Consider the following 17,156-nt stretch of genomic DNA (forward strand, 5'->3'; position numbering starts at 1 on the left):
TCTTAGCAACACATTATGGAGGTGCCCCTGCTATGGAAACAAGGGACGTTAAGATCCATCTGCATGCCAATCATGGAAATGGAACCATGTTTGCCAGAACAGGTAGGAAAGAGATGAGCGATTATTGGACTCGCTTCTCTGTTTTCACATCGTGGCCACTGAAGATATTAATCAATTGTACTTCCTTGAAGTTCAGTCACTCTGAGAAAGCTTAACCCTTCCGATCATGTGCAAAAGAGAACAACATAAACATGTTCGAAGCTGAAAATACAAGCAATGCCTGTTTTTTTTTTTTTACTCAAACAGAGCAAAACGAGAGAAGATGTACAGGTAGGAAGTAAATGGCCCAGATGCTATTCCACTGGAAATTGTAATAGCTGCGCACCGAGCCAACACAACCTCATTCACCACTCGAGTGCACAGTGCTGAGCATTTTGCTTGCGACAAAACAACTTTCAGTTCTGATACTCTTATTTTGGTGAAAGAAGCATTTCGGACCAATACATAAAATCATTTTTTCATTCACCAAAGTATGTAACATTACTAAAAATAAACTAAATAACAGTTTATTAAATTTTAAATCTCGTTGACTGAAAAAAATGATGTAGATCTTTCAACTCAAACAGGCAAAACAGATGTTAATCTATGCTGTTTTCTTTCTATGAAAAGACAACTTTCACAAGAAAATGACAACCATTCCAGTCATGTAACAGCATGAATGAATCAAAAGATTCACCCGCAGCCAGGGCTTAAGCGGCACTCAACTTGTTACATGTGAAATAAAATAAATAAATAAAAGAAATAACATGCTGCCTGGAGCAGCGCCTGTTATGAGCCAAACAAATTCTGGACACTAACAGAAGCTGACGAGTGAAAGATGATTTGGCCTTGTCGGGAAGAACAAGCCCTTCTCGTACTTTGTTGTTTCTAGTATTCAACTCGATTCTACTCTTTGACTGATGTATTGTTTTGAACCTGCATGTGTCATGTATTTCTTCAAATGAGCTCGCTTCTTTTCTGGATGTTGAACTACATTTTCTCCACGTGTCAAAAGTAAAATGATCATCGTTTCACCTTGTGCTTCCCTAGCATGACGATGTCTCTCAGGGAAGAGAAACCGAGAGAAAAAGCAAAACATCATCTTTTTGCCACCAAAATCTGCTCTTTATAATGCCAGTCAGTGATTACACAAAAATCATTTGCCCAACTCAAATCTTCAATCACAAAACAACCCTATTCCAATTTTACAGACTATCTTGTGATACTTTAACTCACCAAGTAATAAATTGTGGTGCAGGTAGAACGATGGTGATAAAACGCCATCTGTTATATGTGATCCTAAGGGACGGTGACTATCAATTTAAGAAGCAAACAATTAATGCAGGCAGGGGGTAGCCTATAATGTGAATCATGTCAATGATAGATTGTGTTGCTATCATGTATGTGCATTGAAACACTGGATTATTGCACTGTGAACTGCGTTAACCTATCGATGGGAGGTCAAAGTGCCCCTCAGATGCCATCCTTCACATGAAGAAGCACATGAAAAGGCGGAAAAGGCTGCTGAGCCATGGACATTTCGCTGCATGTTTGCCTTTAAAACAGAGTCGTATAACAAGGTATCTGTTTTTGCCTGGCAACCAGGTCAGGGTATGTCAAGCTAGGGTACCGGGGCAGGGTGTCCCATCCAGACAGCTGAAATAAATCAAAAATACAAGACCATAATGCAATGGACCTATGGATATCAAGGTGTTACTATTCAGTTTTATGTAAGGTTGTGAGGGTTGATTAGTTTTCCCACCAACTGCGCAGCAGAATTTTTGTCTGCTATTGGATGTTACAATGGGGCATTTATAGGAAAAAAATGGGCAAGTATGGATCTTATTGATAGATCAAAGGAGATAAAATCTTTCATTGCAGCATATGCGACATACTGTAGGTCTCAGTTTCGAAAACTCAAAGCCAGAGAGGGGAATTTTGCAAAAAAATAAACAACATATACAATATTCACATGAATAAATATTCACAAAGCAAACCTCATACCACTGTTTTCATTTGCATACACTATATGCAAATTAAAGATCTCAGAGGATCATGCTTTTAGACCATCTTGCTCCATTCACCCGTTAGCATAACTTCAAAAGAGCATATGATGTAGAAGTGTATATTGAATTCTCGATTCTTGAATTCTTCTTCTTCTTATATTTGTCTCCTCACACCCTGCAGAGTAAAGTGAGAATTTTTCCTATATAAAGTGTAGATGTTACTCTGGCTGGTAATTGTATATAGTGGGTAGCGACCAAATATTTCAGTAAGCATGCAAAATCACATCTACATTTGTAACTACACATTTGCATATGAAATTGCCTGACAAACAATACTATGACATGATAAATACACAAGTTGCTTCTGCAGGAATACACTCGTTTTATGGTTGACACATTCGCAAGCTCTATACTGCGGGGCGAAATTATGTCTTTTATGTGCTGTTTTATTGCGGTTTTATTTTTCTCTGATGACAAAGAGGCAGCTTGCTTGGCTTAGCAGGCAGGCAATCATTTTGAAAATAGGGTAATCAACAACTATCTTAATTTAAGAAAAATCACATTTTCCAAACATAGATTATGTGAACACTAGCATATCACTTTAAAAATGCATTACAATACATTATACAGTAAATGTGATTCCGGCCTTAAGATTGTCAAATACATGAAGCAAATTGAACATCGGAAATTTTATCAAGTTAAACTGATTTGAAAATTAAGACATTGTTGTTGGTTAGCTCCTTACTTACAGAAAAAACAAGATGTAGAATTAACTTCCACTACACAGCAGACTCGTCAATGCCATGTTACTGTAATGCCTTTCTATATCTGCTGCAGCACAGCTGAAAAAAATAAATAATTCAGCATTCTTGTGCTAGGTCTGGTAATAAAGGTGACGTCTCTATGTTGTGCGTCTAAGGGAGATGAATGATGTTGAAACTAGTCAAGTCTGAAGTGAATGTGACTTTCCTAGAAAACTTAATCAATCTACTCAAGTAGCTCACATGATAATGACTCTTTCATAAATTTTATATGAATTCATAGTCTGTGTTGACTTCATTATCAGGATTTTGATGACAAACATAGGAATTTCTTGATTCTCCTGCAACTTTAACACATTCCGATTCATACCACGTCCCGAAACACTCTAAATTTCCCCTAGCTATGATTGGTTGTCCGTCTCCTTGTGCCCTGCGATGAGCTGGCCACCGATACAGGGTGTCCCCCTTTTGGAGCCTATAGTTGGCTGGGATAGGCTTCAACACCCCCTGTGATTCTTGTGAGGATAAGTGGTTCAGAAAATGAATGTGTTGTAACCTAATTTTAAACTGGCAACCACAGTGGAAATAAGAACCTTTCCTTTTAAGCAGCCGAAAATGCAGAGCTCATTTCATCTACGGATAAAATGTCAGCTTCGGCTTTTTCTATTTGTAGAGGCCTCATTTGATGCTGACAAAGCCTATGGCAGCATTTTAAAAGCATCACAAGCTAACCTTTGGTTGGCTGTGTCCGCAACATTTCAAACTAATCCCTCCGTCAGATTAGTTTTCAGACACAAATTGTCCATGACAATCAAGCAAAGCACAAGTAGATTCCAAATAAAAATGGATTTCATTTTGTAATATATAAAACATTGCTCCCAAAGAGATGAATAATATTGACGAAGACAATAAATCCGTGTTTCTATGACCGTCCCTTGTACTGTTTGTACTCTGCTAGGAACATATCCATTTTGAATGCCCAATAACATTTTAGAGAGTAACCAAACACTGGTTTGCTCCCCTGACAGCTTGTTGGTGGATGGCCCCTGATCTCAACATGTTGGTTTAAAGTCTCCATGTGGGATGTTTTTTTTTTTTTTGACTGACACCATCTTCGCACACAGAAAATGCCAGAGTTCCCAAGCTGTCCAGTACTGGAAATGCAATACTTTGAATTGATATGGACAATTTAGAAAGCAACGATACTGCAGTATAGGAGATCTGGTGGAAAATGAAGAACTACCAGCATATGGGATTCGGCCAAGGGGAAACCATCTGAACACCTTAAATTCCACACAGGAAGCCGAGAGTTGAAACCCAAAATTCAGAGTGTACAAACTTTCAGAAAAAAAAGAAGGTAGCGCTGGCTCCCACAACGAACAACTTTATGTACCATTTGTAAGAGCACATGTCATGAAATATCATCTGCTTTCATTTCAAACTTCAATGCTGATTCTTTAATTTTGTGAATTTCAAACATTGATAAACATTACCAAAGTCAACAGATGCTCTAGTGAATTCAAAAATAAACTGGCAAATACGAATTCCTTTGAGAACTGTCAAATTAATATATTGTTGTCTAATCATATTATACTCATCTACCCAAAGAATGTTTTTTTTATCTCGATTTCAACTTTCTGTTTCTGAATGATGTCTGTGATAAGGGATGGCTGACAAAAGTTAAGATCTCAGGTCTCTCACGGTTGCTACTGTCAACATATTTTGGTTCCAGCTCATCACACACAAAAACACTGGGTCATCTGAGTAACACGTTTTCACTGGTAAGTCTATTTCCGTGATCAATGAAAAATAATGAATGAATAAAACATATCTCACAGAGAGACCAATCCTACCTGAAATTGAACTTCCATCTTCAGACACTGCCATGTGAAGGGTGGTGGGCATCCAGAGGCCCATCTGTCACCATATCAGCAGCCATGCGTCACCATTGCGGAGTGTAGGCACAATCTGTTTGAAGTTATCTGCCAAAAGAAAAGTGCAAATAAACATCTGCATGTGTATTACAGTAAATCCAAGACCCACAATTTGATCATCTGTATGTGAGGACAAGCCAAAAGAAAAACGAGTCGTCTGTCGGGATGCTTCTGTCGCTTTTAGTCTCCTGCTCAACACATTTTCACCTGGACATAATGACAGCTGGAAGAAACCCCCCAGTCCAACATCTGGCATATCAGCCGGATGGGCCTGTCAAGGATTTATCATTTCTGCTATGAATTTTCTTTCCCCTAGATATTTAGCTATCATGATGAGTTCCCTTATTCCAGTCCAGTGATTCACTTGTGAGGTAAGAGCTGAACAGAAACATAAACTTAATACTATGTAGCATTTTGATGAGTGCAATTGGCACGCAACCAGCCAGAGCACGCCCCACCTCTATAAAATGGCAGCCCACTCATTACTACCAAAGACAAGCTCTATTAAGAAATTAATTGACGTTTTGTGTTCTGGTTGGTTAGTATTCCAGATAGTATAAAAACTCCAGACCTGAGTGTTTTCTTGTAAAGACATTTTTAGTTATTTACGCACATAAACATCTACAACTTATTCCAACAAGTTATAACAGTGATGAATATAGGCCGTAAAGTTTCAAGGTTCTTGTTATCACATTTCATGAAAAGCTTGTATCCCCATACAGTATCTAAAAAAAGATTTGTTATAAATATATTGCATATAATTTGAAAATGATATTGTGTACTGATTTATTTTTAATTAATGTCTAAAAAATGGGGCTATGAACATTCGTTTTACATAAAATAGTTACCAGCAAGAAAATACCTTTTTTAAAGTAGCCTGTGGCACTTATTTTTTTCTGTGATGAAAATTTTGACAAGTCAATGTTCCTTTAAATTCGAAAACTGCGCCTTCCTCCATCTGTCACTGTTCTGAAAGTTATTACATTGGTGGAGAAAAGTTGATTGACTCTGTGGACTTTGAGCTTAGTTTGAAAAGTTGCCCTAAGGGTCTTCGCAAGGACAACTGGCTTTATGCCTCACCTGTCAATAATGTTAACGAGCGCCCACAGCACCATACTGACCCGTCCAGTACTAGAGGGCTGCCTGGAAGGATTAGCCACATGGTGACCAGATTGTAAGTCCTAGCTGCAGTATTTTGCCTGCACACAGCTGCATGAATATGAATGCTTTAAAACATGTACTTGGGGGGGCAGGTTTTGATCTACAGTAATACTCTGTCGGAAAAATGCTACAAAGCTACATTCCTACGGGAAAAAAAGGCAGAAAAACACAAACAACCGACCACGCAAACACTCATGCGTAGGGACAATAGAGTGAAAGTAAAGGTCAATCAGCCTACCATGTTTTGGAGATGTGGTAAGAAACCAAGTAGATGTTAACACAATGAATTATTTACTGCAGCACCGTTTCACACCAGGCTTCCGCGACTAAGAAAAGGCTTTAGGATCCTCAGCGCCCTTAAACAAAGTAACTTAAACTAGTGTCAAGTCATTTCATTTGCACTCATTACCCACCGCCATGCCACTGCAATCCATTAGCAGTTTGCTTCTACCATGGTACTTCCATGTCTCATTAAAGCATGGGATGCTCCATCCGATCAGTTCTGACGAGCAAATGCAGTCTGATGGAGGGATGGTTATTTGTACACCGTGTAGGAAGAAAAAAAAAGGTTTCACCGTTAAAGACGCAAGGATGAATAAAGTCAGCAGCACATACACCGGTGAGATACTTAGAGTCTCCCATTATCGTAAATGACTCAAGAGTATTGTGGTTGTTAACACAATCAGTCTCCATGCGAAGGATGCCATCAAGTCATTATTAAGGAACAGTCTTCGAGATGGCAAGCACTAACAGCCTGTGACATAACGCTAGCCATGTAAATAGGACTAGCCAGTTGAAAAACTCATTTAAAGTTGACTATGATCAATCAATTTCATACATTCAATAGTTTTCTAAAGATGGATAACAGTTCCAAGGGAGTCATTTCTAATAAAAGCTGAAGTGCATTGCTTCTGTTGTTACCAAGGATGTAATTGAGTGTTACAAAAGCAAAGTTATCATTTTTACACGAGTACAACAACAGTGAATCTGGGTTTTGATGTCTAAGACAATTTTGTTACAGTATTTCATTGAAAAGCAATCTAAAATATGAAAATATTTACAGATGTTTTGAGTTTTAATTCAATTGGGGAGTTAGCACTACCCTTTTGTCATACTTGAAGTTGAATGTCAACAATTGTGATTCTAATTAGTTCATATGCAAGATTTGTGATTTGCATTAAATTACTTGGCTGAAGACTGATCTAATTGTCTTTGTCTGTAAGACAAACAGTTTGATGGCTTTGCCATCCTTTTACCTCCAACGTCAAATCAATAGGACTGCCCTCACTAACGTCATGAATGTTTATAACAATTGACACGCTTGTTAAAAAGGCAATAAAATGTTTGTTTCTAGTTGGTCTGTATACTACGACATTGTGTCACCATCAGTCTGCAGTTTGAGACAAATAAAATGTTAACAAGATGTTTCCTGCTTTGTGCTGAGGTGCATTGCTCCGATTTGCTCTTGAAAACCTCCGAGCTGTTATCTTATTGTATTGACGATAGAAACTGTTTATTCCCCCCAGTAAAGAAATCAATAATGACGCAGTGTTTCTAGGAGCAAGGTTGAAGGTAAAAGCTGATGTTCTGCCATGTCTGTCATTGTTAAATTGACTAATGTGTGAAATACTTGTTTTTTCCTTTGCGTCAATCTCAATGTGTGACTGGAAGTTTTTTTTTTTTAATCACATTGTTAAAAACATGAACGCACCATTGTGTGCTTCTTGCAGGTAATATTATCTCCATTCATTTATCGATACACATGAACAAAGGGATGTTCTTCACATACTTGTCTAACAAAAAATAAAATGGTTTACTTTTAAGCGTGAAATGGTTGCTGACGTAACAAAAACGTTCCATTGATGGATTGTATTTGGACTGTGCAATGGTTTCTGGTTAAATAATGGTAAAAATGCTGAGTCGTGTCAATTGAATTGATGTTTGAGCTCAATATGAAGAAAACAAGGGCAGAGTGCCAATAGAATTGATGACAAATAGACAACTGGCACATCAAGCATTATATAGAATGCTTGCAAGGCCTTTTAAAGCAAACATCATTTTATAGATTCATCTTCAAAAAGTGCAGTGAATATAACCGTATAAGGCAAAGAAATAAAATGCAAAAGTAATCTTTTGTTTTTCCTTTAACTGTGAGGGGAAATATCTGTGCACATTTGAGCCCTCCAAATGATGTCTTAGTCTAAACAATGTGGACATCTGGGTATGTTTATTTTTTTTATTTTCCCAGGTACTGTTGTCGTACAAATGGTCGCTCAGAGACAAAAGATATTAAAAGTCAAATGTACTGTGTAGTGTAGTGTAGACATGCCTTAAGAATTTAAGATGACCTACTACTCATGCAATTTATTATCCTTCCTTAACACACTGTTTTACATAAATTTAAAAAAAAAGTCATCAATCACAATGTGCTAACTTTATGGTCGTGTATCACTATCAGGCTAGCTGCTTTAGAAGAAGGATTTAGTCCAAGAGATTTTGCATTGCAATACTTTGGATACTTCTGGTAAAATGTCCAATTTTCACATCTAATTTTAATCCACATCCCTCGCATCTGATTGTATTGTTTTCCATGTATAGCAAGCAGATTGTGGCAAACAACTGAAGAAGTTTCGAGGAAAGCAAAGCCCCAAAAAGTAAACATTGTCATAATTATGAAATTGATTGTCAAGAATAATTTGTTGTGAAAAAGTGTTTGGCCTCATCTTGCTTATATAGACATTACAAAAAGGTCTCACAGGGTGTCGGGTATTAGCACACTGTTTTAAAAGACTCCTCTTAATCAAGGCTAGACTTATGACATTCCCGATGTTCGCCGTTGGCCACAAGTAGCATCGACTTCACTCTGAAGGACAACTAACTCTCAGCAGGACTTCAACAACCATCATTGAATCAAAGTGCAGAAGGCATGTGGACACTGTCTGTGGTTTCTGCCCAAATCTTCGAGGTTAAAAGAAAATTGATTCAACGCAATTTTGGATGTTGTAAAACCCCTTTTGTGGAAAGCTTTCCACACATACACACGCGGCCATCATTATTCCTCGCCACACGCATTTCCTCTCTGAGCCCTCCCTTGATCAATCTGCAATCATGTTATTATTTCCGAGCTGTATTTCTAACAATGAAAGTGAGATTGAAGCCTCTTCGAGTCTGCTGAATGAAAGCTTAATGGATAGCTGGAGGAAACTGCCACAGAGACACATTAATTAGACCTTCTCTTCTTTATCTCAAGCCTGTCCTCTCCATCTCACTTCTACACTACAATACTTATTATCCCTTTAGAGAGCTAAGCACTGATATTCTACGCATGAACAATTAACTGAAGATTTGAGTGCTGCAAAAGATTTTTTATTTTCAACATCACATTTCACTGCCGACTGTGTAATGGCAATCCTAAGAGGTTGGGATTGGTTTGAGTGGATCATTCAGTGGTGGATCACCAGTAAGAAACCCTATATAGACAGAGTTATAACTAAAAATAAATCATGGTACTTGTGGTAATAAACATGTACAGGACAGGGAATCCATTTCTCGACGGTGGTATTGTGATTCAGTTGTTAGTCAATAGTTGTTTTCTTTGTAACATAGGTAAGTGAGGTGGTTCGCAAAATGTGAATGGGATTTTTCTCTAGCGCAAACAGATATTTAAGCTTTTTTTTCCGCTGCCTGTGCTCTCCTTGCACATTTTTGGGTCTTCAGCACAGTCAATTAACACATAGTATAGCGGCAAAGTAGGCAACTGGCAGTATCTGAAAAATGCTACTTTTTATAAAAAGAAATATCTACATTCTGCTCTGACAGCAAAAAAAGGGAGATGGTGAAGTAGATAGGATTGTCATTATTTTTGCTAACTGATTATTTGTTTTCTGATCCGTGGTCTGATATAGGAATTTCCATATATTTTTATTTATTCATTCTTTCTTTTTTTTAATAATTTATTTTCCCCTCTAATGTATCAGTTTATCTAATAAACAAAACATTTTGCACACTTCCGCCAATAAAGACACTCAGATTCACAATTATACATTGAGCACCTAAATGCATGATAAACAAATAGCAATGTTATGATTTGTTTTACTATATTGTATTTTTTTCCCTATTGTCATTGTAACAAACACGTTTCCACAAAATAAAGATGTAAATTCACAATCACACGACCCTTTTGGTCCTACATCCCCTGCATAAAAACATGTTACCCTTCATCCTTTTTAATTACATCAAAACAGTTATTTTATTTAAAACCCAAAATATGTGACCTTCCCTTCTTGTGTGTCAGTACACATTTAATGAAATTCAGCCAGTCTGGCCTTGGGCAATATAATAGCAAACTAGCAATATGGCGCAGTGCCATGGTGGACCAGAAACATCTGTTCACATTATTAATGAATCAATTATATGTCACACATGTGCCAGGCCCACGGGCCTCTACCATTGGGAGGTGAGCTGGATATATGGGAAGGGACTGCAGAGTCGTAATATGCAAAGCTCCCCACGAGGTCACATGGCCTGCAGCCAATGCTGAGCATCGGCCATTACTCATGAGCAACCTGTCAGTATGTCATGTCAGTCAGTCAGTGTGCAGGTAAACAGACTAAATAAGAGTAAGTGGAATGATAAGGTTGAAAGGTTGTCTAAAAAAATAACATAATAAAATGCTGCATTACTGCAGCTGAGTTAAAGCCCATTTGTTTTGATCACCTTTTTTTTTTAAACAAGTCTAAACACTTGTCCCATCTTATCCTGTCCTCTCCATTCTACTTAGACCTATTCCCTGCTAATAGCATTTCTAACTTTTAAAAAAATGGTTTTCCTATTGAGGGCTGTTATTTAATATTACATTTTAACATTATTGCAAACTAAGCATTTTTTCCATTCTTCATTCTCTCTCTGCACATTGACAAACATGATATCCAACAGCATTGCCCATCACAAATCTTAAAACAATCCCAGCTGGACTCATTTAAACGCTCTTGTAACACTGAAAAATAAATGTACGTTAAAAAAATATAAATGAACAGATATAATGATCCACTATATTACATTACCAGCCAGCTGAGCAGTTCATGCTAAAAAGAGTAATTTGATATAATGAATGTATAATCAATTCAATCATTCATCCTCATTCGACCCTCTGAACCCTTCATTCTTACCAGGGCTGCAGGGGTGCTGGAGCTGAATTGGTAGCCAGACAATTATAGTAGACAACAATAAGTTTTGCACACACTTGCAGCTACAGATAGTTCGAAGGAATTAAACAGTCCATTATGTGTGTTTTGGAATGTGGGAGGAAACTGGAGAAAACCCACACAGGCACGGGAGGAACATAACTGTGAGGTGGACGTCCTCATCACTATAATGCAAAATATAATTGGAAAAATGACCTTATCAAGTAAAAAATCTAAAGAATCTATAAGGAATCAAAAAAAAAATCTGAATTGCACAATGTTTAATGAATGCTCAACTCAACCAAATGGAGATATTCTGAAGTATGTTATTTCCAATTGATTGGTTGAATTTCAATTCACTTGATATTTACATTTGTATGCACCACACTGTTAGAGTATAAATGGGGAAATTTGCCCAAAAAAGGACTGCTATGTGAGCATCACAATGGTTAGCCAGGATAATCCCCTCACTAGAGGACAATTTGTATGGGAAAGTCCTGTTTTAAAAACAACCCATTCCCTTACTGAATCAAGTAGTCCCTCTCAACAGGGGACATTTCTCGGTGTTTGTACAGACATAAATGGATGAGTGCCATTTTTATTTGCACAACTGGAGCAACCAACCAAATGCTGGCAGATCAATTTAAGTACCACCCAAAAATGGAAAGTCACTTTCATCATGAAAGGAAAGCAAATCAAGTGAATATGATTCAGGTTATTCAAGCTTTTACTAGCTCCGCCGCGATTTGGATCGCTCAGCGCTTTTTCACAAAAGAACTGTCCTTTTCCATTAAAAATGAGTGACCCTCCTCTGCCACGCAAAGTCCCGCACAGACCTACATTTCCTTTGGATGAGCTTAGCTGTGCTTTAGGCAAAATGACAACTTGCTTTTTGACCAGACTAGATTCATTTTTTTTCCACAATTTTTCTCCAGACACTCGGAGAAAGAAAAAAAAATGACTTCCACTCCAGTAGTCATTTGATGCCCTTCCAGTGATGTGTGACCCTGTTTTATTTGATTTCGTTTGTTCACTTTCATCACCGTTATTCCTTTTGATTCACAGGGATGGCGGCAAAGACATGTTTGACATCTATTTGTAATGGCATAGAGAAAAGTGCTGTCATCGGAAATAGTTGAGGTGGCATTCCTCAAGGGAAGGCAAATAGGGATTCAGGGAATGTTCCTATTTGTGTTGGAAGGTTATTCAAAAAGCCTACCTACTTTGACCCGCAGGACACTTTTACCATTTCACGTGAAAGTTAACTAAGGCCCTTTAAAAAAAAAAAAAAAGCTGTTATTGTCATCATTTATAGTTGCGTATAACGAAATTGGTGGTGCTACTCTATTAAGAGCATTTTCCCAGTAATAAAACAAAAAAAAAGTATTATAAAAGTATAAAAAGTTACATCCTGGCAATGTAAATTCTAAAATATTGTACAATCTAAGATATAGCACATTGTTATTGTAGAATATAGTTTGGAAAAACTTTTTTTTATGACTTCTGCACCAGTAAACAGAGGTTTGACCTAAATTTTAAATAAGATAATATTAAAAACTGTGGGATCTTGAAATATATCTACCCAAAAAACAAATTGAAACATTTGAATGTAATTGAAAATGTATTTTCCATAAGAAATTGCAATAAGGGATCATAGGAAGACTTGTCAACTTCAAATACTCTTCATTTTCCCAATTTTGATTAACAAACAAACATTTAAGATTCTACAGCATCCTGTTGTATTCATAATAAATTTGATAGGAGTGATCAAAATTAATGTTGAAAAATATCGAATAATTAGTATTTATTTTTTTCCTAGTCGATTTGACTGTTACGCGTGTTAAGACTATCCTCAAATTCCAAAAAATAATTGAGGGATTGGCTACAATGTAAACACAGAAAAAGTGTAGCACCAAGCAATCAGTCCCTGTATCATTGTTATCAAAAGCTGAACTAGCATGTGTGTGCGCATTTGTGCATGTGTATGCGTGGTGTAAAGGCCGGGAGAACTTGCATGCTCCACTGAACATCCAGCCAATAAACACTAGGCAATAATGAGTCATTTAAGTCACCTGATTGGTTCTGTCAGTGACCTTCACACTCAGGCTGTACATGGAGCAATTAGTGAGCGTCTCAAAACCAAACGAGATTTAGATCAAATAAGGGAGGTGGGGAAATTAGCCTCAAGAGTCAAATATATTGAGACTCTAAAAAAAAATTTGCATTTGTCCTGAAAAGACACATCATATTTAAATCCACCATTCCAATACTGATCTTTTTTTTTTATTTTCAATAATTGCAAGGCCTTCTACACCACAATAAAGGTGGTCGTGAGTAAAAGGAAATTGTTCTGGATTTTTACCAAATGGAAAATTCAATTTTGTCACTGATGGAAAAGGACACATGACCCTCCAAAAGCCCCTTCCTCAGTCCATGTTGATCTAACCGCACCAGATGGGAGTGACTTTTCTGCCCACTAGCCTCTGTGGACTTGGTCACCCGCCGCTACGGGGGCTCGCAATGGGGGGTGGGGCACCCCACAGGACACTTGAACATGTGAAGATGAGCCTACAGAGAGGGGAATCAAACCTGGGATGTATTTTTTCACTTTGAACTAAATATAAGGCAAACACAGGTGTGCCATTACGATATGGGTGGAGTAACCATTTTTAGTTCTCCAATTCTTGTTTTAAGGTCATTTAATAAAGTTTTGGTAAATGACCCTTATTCACTACCATGATATGTATGTACCCCACCCAGACACCCTACCTTTATAATTGTCAGGAAGGATTTCCATTCAAACGTGACCCAAATTTCACTAGGATGTTTTGTCAAAACATATGAAATGTAATTCATCAAACCTGTCCAAGGTGACAGTTGCCCACACCCTTCCTTTGTACCCACCTCAAATCGGAACACTTGTAAGCAAATAACAAGAGCACTCACGATGATAACTTGTGAATATGTTTCATAATATATATACATAAGAAAAGCAAAATATGACATATACAAACGGACTGAATTTGACGCCAGTAACCCATTCCCAAAGAAGTAGAATGGTGGTACCACAAGCTGAAGGCGAGAGCCAAAATCCAGACAGTTTATAAAGTAATAGCAAGCTCATTTGTGCTGAAAATTGTGCAGAGGCCATTTCAGCTTGGAGCCAAATTACAATTTGCTTCCATTCAGTCATTTTTTGAGAGCACAAAATATGAACAAATGAATCAAACGTAATGCTATAAACTGGGTGTCAGTGACTAGTCAACATTAATTCGATCTATGAGGTTACTCACTGGCAAGCTCATTACAGTACTATTCATAATTTATGACTGTTGATTTTCTAATGGCTTCTTAAAAGGACTTGTACAGAAAGCCATTTTTATGGTCCATTTGTTTAAGAGAATGGAGTGCCAGCTATAAAATAAGAACCAAACCACAATAGCAGAACTGGCGGCCAATTCAGTCTCATCCCAATAAAAAAAAATATCTCACAAACTCAATATTCTATCGTCTCTTCCTTAGTGGTAGGTAGACCCATGTGCATGGCACATGTTTTAAATATCACACACACGAGGCACCGTCAAAACTCAAGTGTGGAGATCATGAGTGAATAGGGCACTTCCCCTCAGGGTTTCCAGATCACAAAGACACCAAACTAATCTCCCAATAAATATAACTTACACAGTTCAGCAGGAACCCACACAATCTGTCTGTCAATGGTACAACACCTACGCATACAAACACACTCATTCAGGTCTTCATTTGACAAATAACTGTGAGTATGTCGCGTTTCCAGATTTTGACGTGTTGCTGCTCTACGCCCACCAACTCAGCTGGGCCATTTCCAGATCCCAGTTGTCGCAGCATAGAGCACAAAAACCTAATCAACATGTTTGTCCGTCAGGCCATTACATATATGTCAATGTTATTGTAAACCTTTGCCTTTTATGTTGCTTCTGGTGCCTTCATAATATTGTATTAAAGCATCGACATATCAATTAATCCTTGTAATGTGCATACGATTGTTTTATTTTTTTTAGTAAGGTTTCTATTGCTGACATTCAATCAGTCATTTTCATGGATCTGTGCAGTTATCGCCAGAAGGCTACAAAAAATGCGCACAGGAAAAATAAGAAATGTGCACAAGTCAGCAGTGCTCAGAAAATCCCATAGCAAATGATGATACACTGAAGCGGAAGAAAACAAGCAATTACAGGTAGCCAACACAAATTTCCTTTTTCACACGGCAGTTTGTCAAAGAGACACCATTGTGGAGGCACATCTGCATGCATTAGAATGTCGGAAAATGCCTCGGGATGCCATTAATAATCAAATAGTTTTTTTTTTCATAACATTTCCTCTGTTGGCTAACTCCAAAGCAATGATGTCTTGCGTGTAGACACAAAACTGATCAAAAAGATCCAAGCACCTTCCACATTGAGTATGCTGCTAAAGCTTCCATGTACGTATATATCTCGTTGTTAATGTTTTATAGTCTTTATATTTTTAACAACATTTGACTGCCAACACACAAGTGATTGAGAGAATACCTGGGTGCAGAGTTTCATAGGTTAGTTTTCCCTTAGAGACTTTCCATCTACTTCATGACCTAACATTATTATTTTCATCATTTCACAAGCTGGAAAGAGAGTGTGTCTGAATCCAAATTAGCGTGTCAGATTGCAGAACTGGAATTAGATTGGAGCGACGCGCAGGGGGGCCCTCATTCTATCGCCTGGAGGAGATGATCAATTAAAGAGGCTGATTGAGTCTGGGGCCAGCTTTCCATTCGATTCGACGTTAATTGGATCTCTAGCCTCTAATTGACTTCCCAATTTTTCAATTAGCAATCAACTGAGATTTTTTTTTCTTTTAAAGGCGCATAACTCATTTGGATTTAGTAATCTGTATCAATGCAAAGAGAGGATGAAAACATTTTATTTTGCCTAAAGTGCCATTGCTAGTCTGAGAGAAAGTTGTCATTTATTAAATCACAATCAAAGATCTGTTTGATGACAAGAAAGAAATTAAATAAAGCTATAATTTGTTCAAGATGATTCTTGATTTTAGGACTTAGTGATGGATGAAATAAGAATTGTTGGGAAATATAAATGTTTCTGGCATAAAAAAAAAAGAATGCAAATAAAAATGTGTATCTTCCAAGGTAAGACCCCAAGATTGGAGCCAATTAAACTTGCCCTTGGAGCAATATAGTGGCATGGCTTTTCTTAGCGTCTTGCAACAATGATTGTGAAGCTAATAAAGAACAACAGATAATGACAACAACAAAAAACATGTTGCTCTACATCGTTTGTTTTCTCAGCCATAAAATCAAGCCTCTAACATTCAGTATTTGTGAGCCTAATAAAAGGGAGTATAAAAATGAACAACACAATATTAGATAGCAACAGTAACTGTATGTCACTTCAACTTTAAACCGAAAATGTGGCACTCGGACACTTGCATAAATAAAGTTTATGTTTTAACATTTGGGACATTTGCAGGAAATTAAAAATGTCTTATTTTTATGGTCATTTGTGTGTTGCAAGAAAAATATAACACCAAAAACGTATAAATCTTCCATAAATATATATTTTTGAATGTTTGTTTTGCTTGTTATTTCTATAGCAAATACCTGGCAAATAGTCCAATTGGGATTGTTTAGTATATATTGCTTATTTTTGCTGGTCCCTCCTGGGAAGAGGATATTTAAAGAACTGAGACCAGAGGGGGTCAATGGGTGATCAGAGAGTAGAGGGGGGGTCACATTATCAAACAGTAGTCAAACGTAAGGGTCAGGAAAAAAAGGAATCTGCCCCTAGGGGCACTCTCTCTGGTGTCATTAATTAGATTACTGGACAGTGAAGAGGGTCAAGTAGTGGCAATATATATATTTTTTTTTTCTTTTTGAGTCTGCTCAGTTGAACTCCGTTCAAGGACACAGAAAGGGAGAACATGGAGAAGTTATGCTAATAAAGGTCAATATAAGTCAAAGGGAAAGATAAAAAGACAAAACCCTTCGAAGGGTGTTCGCATTTGACCAAGAAATGTTAGGAAATAATTTAAGCTTTC

General features: G+C 37.4%; 1 protein-coding gene across 2 annotated transcripts in view; it reads right to left on the reverse strand.

Moving 5' to 3' along the window:
• plxna2 (plexin A2) overlaps window positions 1-17,156 on the reverse strand; it is a 215,696-nt gene that overhangs the window by 174,636 nt on the left and 23,904 nt on the right. The window contains exon 3 of one of the 2 annotated variants that reach the window (XM_077730404.1): window positions 4,660-4,788. The gene's annotated coding sequence lies outside the window, so the exon portion shown is untranslated. Of the gene's footprint in view, window positions 1-4,642; window positions 4,789-17,156 lie in introns of both variants that reach the window. The other variant, XM_077730327.1, reaches the window with a different exon arrangement.

This window comes from Stigmatopora nigra, chromosome 1 (genome assembly GCF_051989575.1).
Source record: "Stigmatopora nigra isolate UIUO_SnigA chromosome 1, RoL_Snig_1.1, whole genome shotgun sequence".
Taxonomy (NCBI): Eukaryota; Metazoa; Chordata; class Actinopteri; order Syngnathiformes; family Syngnathidae; genus Stigmatopora; species Stigmatopora nigra.